This window comes from Nicotiana tabacum, chromosome 24 (assembly GCF_000715075.1).
Source record: "Nicotiana tabacum cultivar K326 chromosome 24, ASM71507v2, whole genome shotgun sequence".
In the NCBI taxonomy this organism is placed as follows: Eukaryota; Viridiplantae; Streptophyta; class Magnoliopsida; order Solanales; family Solanaceae; genus Nicotiana; species Nicotiana tabacum.
The window spans coordinates 78,475,313-78,483,775 of NC_134103.1; the positions used below are offsets into that span (position 1 = coordinate 78,475,313).

Here is an 8,463-nt window from a genome sequence, read left to right on the forward strand (position 1 = left end):
TGGCCCATGCAGGTCTCGAACCTGCGACCTTCGCGTTATTAGCACGACGCTCTAACCAACTGAGCTAATGGGCCAAATTATTCGGTTTTTCTGTTATGTTTTTAATAATGTTGTTTACACCTTGCATCTTAATTCCAGCTCCATTTTCAATATGGACATTGTGTCCACGTGCATCAATGGTTTTGTAGCTTTGCATAAGCAGTTCCCTGTTCAACTTAAAATTGAATGGAGATTGGAGAATCAAAGGGATGACAGATGATGTTATAAAGTTCCTCTTTTTTGATTCTTTCCAATAAAATAAATTAGCTAGCTAGTTTTCCCTTCTTTAGCTCCATGTAAGTCTACATTGTTGTGTTAATGTTCATTCATTAAAACAATCAAGCATTAGACTTGCAGTAATATTTCTTACTTCATATTTTCATTGCAATCATGTTATTGAAAGCCAATTCGAAGCTTTAATTAAGTCGATATTCATGTTTATCTCATATGTCTACGGGTTAATTTCACATATTATCACAAAATTTATCTACTATAAAAGTGCGTAAAGTGATAACACTATTTTTTGCAATGTTAAAATACGAATAATGTGTGAATTACTCAGAAGTACAAATAACTATAGGTTAAAGTATTGGCACTAAGTTATGACACGTCACTCGCATGTCAATACTTTGTCACTCTATCATTTCACGTCAAAAAAGGAATAAGCAATGCTTTAGTACATATAGTCAAATGTATGGGGTAAAATTGATTGATAATAGATGATCGAATGGTAAATTAATGCGTAGAATCGAAGATAGGCAAATGACGAGTTAGGAAACAACCAATACCGGATATAACGTGTGTGATCGGTACCGAATAATTCCGCACGTAGACGACGATAGAAGTTCAAAGATTTGTCATCTGATAACATTAAATGAGGGAATATTCGCTAACATTAAATGAGCGACCGTTGCAGAGAATATTTACATTAAAGGCATGTCGTTATATGTTCATCAAATATCAATGACTCTTTTGTTCTCTTTTAAGAGTTTGATCATAGGATCTTGTTTTCCTATGTATAGCTATAAATAGCGGGGTCAACAACCATTGTAAGGACATAAAATATTCTGTACACAAAAGTTATACTTTACTATTTTGCTCTCAATTTAACAACTTTATCATCGCTTTATTATTATTTTTGTCTCTGTTCTCGGAAAGGATGAGTTCGGAACCAGACTTGTTTTCTTCTTTAATTTCAATTGTTAAATCTTAGTTTTAATCTTATTTCGGTATCATTTTTTAGATCAAATCAATTCTCTTATTTATAAACCACGTTACAAATTCAACTGTACAGTTTTACGGGTAAATAATATATGTAAACATTGAGATGGTGAGAAGTTTGAGAGTACCACTAGTGTGTTTCCTACATATTCGATACTTTATATGAATAGAATACAAGTATTCTAATGTAAAGTTTCCATTAGTCTAGACACATAAGAATGTTCTCCCTGACAGGTATGGGGGAATTTGATCCAAAATAGCGTTAAGAATAGAACTTATTTCGCTCCCGTTTGGCTATAGATTTTGGCTTCATTTTTATAAAAAAAAATATATGTGAAAATAATATTTGTTTATAAAATATGATCATGTTTTGGGAAAAAAACATTCAAAAAAATTCAAGTTCCCAAAGACGGGTTTATGGCAGTTTTAATTTTGGGTGGAACTTTTTCTCCCACTAACAAAACTTAAACTTTTCTTCAAATAAAATGCATGTTCAAACACAACTTCAACTTTCGAAAATTATTTTTCAACACAACTTCAAAAACTTTTTTTTTCAATTAAATCTATGTCCAAACGCTAGATTCATATTTCACAAAGTAATATTTCAAGCCATATAAAAAATACTAAATTGGACTTTGAGAAAACTATTGCACCTACCCGTCCTTAATCTATGAGCTAAGGTTTAGGTAGTGAGATATAAAAATTTATTTTCATCTCCCATTTAATGCAGGTTAAAATAAATATTTCTATTACACACAAAAAAAATACTCATTTAATTATTCAAACTAATAATAAGGTATCTAACCCTAAACATAAATTTAATTTGTACTCTATCTTAAAGACTTTTCATTAATGATGATTCTCCTTTATCATACTGCATTATGTTTTCTCAAATTGGACTTTGAAAAAAAAAAATCATTAAACCTACCAGGAAAAAAAAAGTCTAGGAGCTAATTGTTGAATTTTGACAAGATTAATGTGAAGTAGTGTGAATATTTGAAGCCCTCTTTTAGGAAGAAATTGGTAGATGCATTTTTCATGTATTTACATTGCATGTTCACACTTAATATGGTGTCATGCATGACATTATTAAAATCATTTTCCTTCTATAAATATCAAGGGTTTTGTTCATTTGAAATCATCTCTCACTTGCCTTCTTATCTCCTAAGGCATTTGAATCTTCTTTCTCTCTTGTAGTATTTCACTTGTATTTTTGGAGTAAAATAAATTTGAGTTGATTGTGTCCGAGGACTAGGCAAAAATCAAATTTTGCCGAATCTCGTTAATTTCTGGTGTTTATTTTATTATTGTCTCATTTACTATTTATTGGCTACATTTAAATATAGTAGTTGTGATTTAATCACTCTCTATATATTCGGCTTCCGCAACAATTGGTATCAGAGCCAATATTCTATCTTAGTATGCTCTGTGGTTGCAGCATAGTCTGAACTTCCACATCAGAAAAGAGTTACTTTGGTGTTTTGTACTGTCAATAAATAAATAGTATCTGTAGCAAAAATGAGAGATAATAAAAATGAAGAGTCCACATCGGGTGTCAGTAATACGTCATTGGCATCTTTGTTTATGACAAGAATTATGTCAAATGCGAAATTTGCAGTTAAAATTTTTAACGGGACATGATATGTCGGGATGTGGAAAGCTGAGGTTCTTGATGTCCTTTTTCAACAAGGGCTAGATATTGCCATAGAAAAAAATAAACCAGATAATATCAGAGAAGAAGATTGGAAAATTATCAATCGCATTGCTTGTGGTACCATTTGATCTTACCTCGCAAGAGAACATAAATATTCATACACAAAAAAAACTTCTGCAAGTAAATTGTGGAATGCATTGTAGGATAAATTCTTGAAGAAAAACAGTCAAAATAAACTTTACATGAAAAAAAGATTGTTGCGCTTCACATATGTTTCTGGTACTACAATGAATGATCACATCACCAATTTTAGTAAGTTGGCGACAGATTTGCAGAATATGGACGTGACCTTTAGTGATGGAGATATGGCCTTAATGTTATTAAGTTCACTTCCCGATTAGTACGAGCACCTCGAAACTACTCTACTTCATGGGAATAATGAAGTATCTCTCAAGGAAGTTTGTTCTGCCTTGTACAACTATGAACAAAGAAAGAGAGAAAAACAAAAGAGTGGATAATGATAAGCACTGGTCGTGAGAGGTCGTTCTCAAAAATTATATGAGAACGAAGAAAAGAAGATCCAAGTCAAGATCGAGACCCAACAAAGATGAATGCGCCTTTTGCGGGAAAAGGGCACTGGAAGAAAGACTGTCCCAAGTTAAAAAATAAGGCCAAACCTAACAATGGGAAGGTTGTCATGGATTAAAATGTAGCTGATTGTGACGACTCTGATTTATCACTAGTTACAACTGAACCATTCAAACCATCTGACATATGACTGATGGATTCAGCTTGTAGCTATCATATGTGTCCCAACAAGGACTGGTTCGTTGATTTTCAAGAAGGAGAATGTGGAGTTATTCATACCGCAAATAAAAATCCTCTTACCGCATATGGTATTGGTTCAATCCTATTAAGGAACCATGATGGATTGATCAGAACATTAACAGATGTTCGATACGCACCGGATTTGAAGAAAAATCTCATTTCTGTAGGAGCCCTAGAGTCAAAGTGGCTCAAAGTCGTTGCAGAAAATGGGGTAATGAGAATATGCTTTAGTGCACTAGTGGTAATGAAGGGAATTCGGCGAAATAATAACATGTACCACTATCGCGGTAGTACAGTTATTGGGACAACAATAGTGACATCTAGTGATGACAAGGAGGCAGAAGCAACCAAGCTATGGCACATGCGCTTGGGACATGCTGGAGGAAAATTCTTAAAAATTTTATCAGATCAAGAATTGTTAAAAGGAGTAAAGACTTAGAATTTAGAGTTTTTGTGAGCATTGTGTCAAGGGGAAACAAACAAGGGTTAAATTTGGAACAACAATCCATAATACTAAAGGTATTTTGGATTATGTTCACTCTATGTTTGGGGTGCTTCCAAAACACATTCATTAGGTGGGAAACACTATTTTGTAACCTTTATTGATGACTTTTCCCGGAGAGTATGGGGTGTATACTATGAAAATCAAAGATGAGGTATTGGAATTTTTTTTCAAATGGAAGGCGATGATAGAGACTCAAACAGGCAGAAAGATAAAGTGTCTTCGCACAGATAATGGTGGAGAATACAAAAATGATCTTTATAATAAGATTTGTGAAGATGATGGCATTTTGAGACATTTCACCATCAGAAATACACCATAACAAAATGGAGTGGCAGAACACATGAACCAGACTTTGCTAGAGAAGGTTCGGTGTATGTTGCCCAATGCTGGCTTGGGCAAAGAATTTTAGGCTGAGGCAATAACATATGCATGCCACCTCATTAATCGTCTACCATCTGCCGCTATTGGTGGCAAGACACCATTTAAAAAATGGTATGGAAAACCTGCTGAAGATTATAATTTTTTACATGTGTTTGGCTCAATTGCATACTATCTTGTAAAAGAGTCAAAATTGGATCCGAGAGCAAAGAAAGCTATATTTATAGGGTTTACTTCTAGAGTCAAAGGATACTGATTATGGTGTCTAGAGACAAGAAAAATTATATTCAGTAGAGATGTTACCTTTGATGAATATGACATAATAGATAAGGTGACAGTTGAATATGTCAAACAAACTGATGGTGCTTCAAAGCAGGTGGAGTTTGAGGAAAAATTAATTTTCCCAACACAGGGAGAAAACGAGGAAACGATATAAGATTTTTCCCTGGAAGAAGAGTCAGTGGAATGGGAGATTTTAACTCAGGAACCCCAACAACAACTTGAATCAATAGCAACCAGCAAACCAAAAAGAACAATAAAGAAACATGTTCGTCTCATAGAGACGGTGGCTGGTATAGTCTCAATTGTAGCCAATGGTGTTCCTACCAATTATAAAGACGCAGTCCGAAGTTAAGAAAAAGATAAGTGGAGGATTTCCATGAATGAAGAAATGCAGTCCCTTCATCAGAATTGCACATAGAAATTGGCCAATCTCCCGAAGGGCAAGAAGGCAATTGGGTGCAAATGGGTATTTGTAAAGAAAAAAGGATTTCCTAACCAAGAAGAGGTTCGCTACAAAGCAAGATTGGTGGCCTAAGGGTACACTCAAAATGAGGGAATTGATTACAATGAGGTATTTTCTCCGGTCGTGAAACACTCATCCATTAGAGTTTTGTTGACTTTGGTAGCACAATTGAATTTATAACTAGTTCAGTTAGATATAAAAACTGTATTTTTACATGGAGACTTGGAAGAGAAAATCTATATGACTCAGCCATAAGGATTCAAAGTTGCTGAAAAGAAAAATATGGTGTGCAAACTTGAAAAATCGTTGTACGAATTGAAATAATTTTCTAGACAATGGTACGAACGTTTTGATAAGTTTATGTTGCGGCAAAAGTACAGAAGAAGCAAATACGATCATTGTGTGTATATTGCGCAAGCTTGAAGATGGATCCTTCATATATCTTCTCCTATACGTTGATAGCTTCCAAAAGTCAAGAGAAAATTGAGAAGTCGAAGATTCAACTACGAAAGAAGTTTGAGATGAAGGATTTGGGTAAGGCGAAGAAAATTCTTGGCATGGAGATAAAAAGAGATAGACATTCAAAGAAACTCTATCTATCTTGAAGAAAGTAATAGATCGATTTAGCATGAATGAGAATACGAAATCGGTTAGCACTCCTCTTGCTCCTCACTTTAAGATTAGTGCTGCTATGTCGCCGAAGAATGAAGCTGAACGAGAGTATATGTCAAGAATGCTATATGCGAATGCTGTTGGTAGCTTGATGTATGCAATGGTTTGCACAAGACCTGATATTTCACATGCTATCGGAGTTGTAAGCAGGTATATGCATGATCCAGGAAAGGAGCATTGGCAAGATATGAAATAGATTTTACGGTATAGTTGTAATACTGTAGATATTGGATTGATTTTTGAGTAGGAAGATAGTTAGTATCTTATTGGATATTGTGACTCGAATTATGCGGGTGATTTGGACAAGCGTAGATCAACTACTGGTTATGTTTTCACTTTTACAAATACACCAGTTAGTTGAAAATCTACTTTGCAGTCAACGGTTGCTTTGTCTACTACTGAGGCAGAGTACATGGCAATTACGGAGGCTGTAAAGGAGGCAATTTGGCTTCAAGGATTGTTTAGAGATCTTGGTATTGGTCAAGAAAGCATCACACTATTTTGTAATAGTTAGAGTGATATCCAATTAGCCAAGAACCAAGTTTATCATGCAAGGACGAAGCACATTGATGTTCGATATCACTTTGTACGAGATATTATAGAAGAAGGTGGAGTCATGGTGCAGAAAATTCGGACTACAGACAACCCTGCCGATATGCTAACAAAAGTAGTGACTACGATCAAGTTTCAACATTGTTTGAACTTAATCAACATTGTTGAACTTTGAAGATTGAAGTTGAAGACACAATCAAAATTTATGAGTAAAAGAAAATTGCAAATGTGGAATCTTGCCAAGGTTGAGATTTATTGAATTTTGAAAAGATTAATGTGAACTAGTGTTGAAACAGCCCCTCTACCCCAGGGTAGAGGTAAGGTCTACGTACACACTACCCTCCCCAGACCCACTAGTGAGATTATACTGGGTTGTTGTTGTTGTAATGTGAACTAGTGCGAACATTTGAAGTCTCATTTTAGGAAGAAATTGATAGATGCATTTACATTGCATGTTCACACTTAATATGATGTCATGCATGACATTATTAAGGCCATTTCACTTCTATAAATAGCAGTGATTTTGTTCATTTGAAATCATCTCTCACTTGCCTTCTTATCTCCTAAGGCATTTGAATTTTCTTTCTCTCTTGTAGTATTTCACTTGTATTTTTGGAGTGAGATAAAATTGAGTTGGTTGTGTCCGAGGACTAGGCAAAAATTAAATTTTGCCGAACCTCGTTAAATTCTGGTGTTCATTTTATTATTATCTCATTTACTATTTATTAGCTATCTTTAAATATAGTAGTTGTGATTTAATCACTCTCTATATATTCGGCTTCCGCAACACTAATAAGGTCCAGATATTGTGAAATAGAAGGTTTCATTTTCATCTTCCCATTTAATCGTAGGTTAAAATAATATTAATCTCGCCGCACACAATAAACAGAAAAAAAATAATTCGAGCTAAGTTGTCTAACCTTAAAAACAAATTCGTACTCTATCTTAGAGGCTTTTCGTTCATGAAGAATCTCCTATATCATACTACTACAATATATTTTTCTATTCATTCCCTTTTAAATAAATTTCTATGCTGTAAAGTATATTTTCATTAATTGGGACACCTTTTTATATTGTCCATATAAAAGATTTTGTTTAGTAAATAAGAACGCATGCTTTTATTACACGGTGATGCATAAAATTGAGTTACAACATGTTTGGGTGAACTGATTAAAAATAGTTGATAAATATTAGATGCTAAAAGCATTTAGGTGTTACACTAGCTAGATTTAAAAATAAAATAGTCCAATTTGGGAACATTACATTACTGTGTTATGCTCTACATTTTTACTAACCATAATTAGTCTTTTATGTTATCATTTGGATAGCAGAAAACCAACGCTTCTCTTCTTTACTTACATTGTTTCCCTTTGCTTTGACAAATTATTGAGAATGAAAATTGCATGAGTATGGTTAGTTTCAATTTTATAGAATTCTAATTTGATATTTATCACATAATGTTATTCTGTTGTATCTTCTGTACTTGGATGAAACTGAAAACTTTCATTAGACTCATTTATGCATGCAATTATGGGTTCGAACAAATTTAGTAGCATTTGTTCAGACTATGTATTTGTATTTAATTACGAACCTAATAATTATGACTAGCTATGTGTTCAGTGTCAAGTTCAGAACCATAAACTTTAAATTATGGTTCCACATCTATATACATATGTAATGTAATGTGCTAATTTCTCCCAAACTCCACAAATCAAGTCTGACATGGGAAGCAAATTTGAAATTAAAAAAAAATAAAAGGAAAAATCAAGGTATCTCTCATCTATATCTATACTATATTAAATGCACGAAGGTCCTTAGCGAAATATCGTTCGTCTTTTTTGCCCTTTAAGAATAGAGTTTATACAAGAC

General features: G+C 33.8%; 1 non-coding gene across 1 annotated transcript; it reads right to left on the bottom strand.

Annotated features, from left to right (window-relative positions):
- TRNAI-AAU (transfer RNA isoleucine (anticodon AAU)) lies at positions 1-74 on the bottom strand. Its single transcript has one exon. It is a non-coding gene; the product is annotated as a tRNA-Ile (tRNA).
- Between the last annotated feature and the right edge of the window lie 8,389 nt (positions 75-8,463).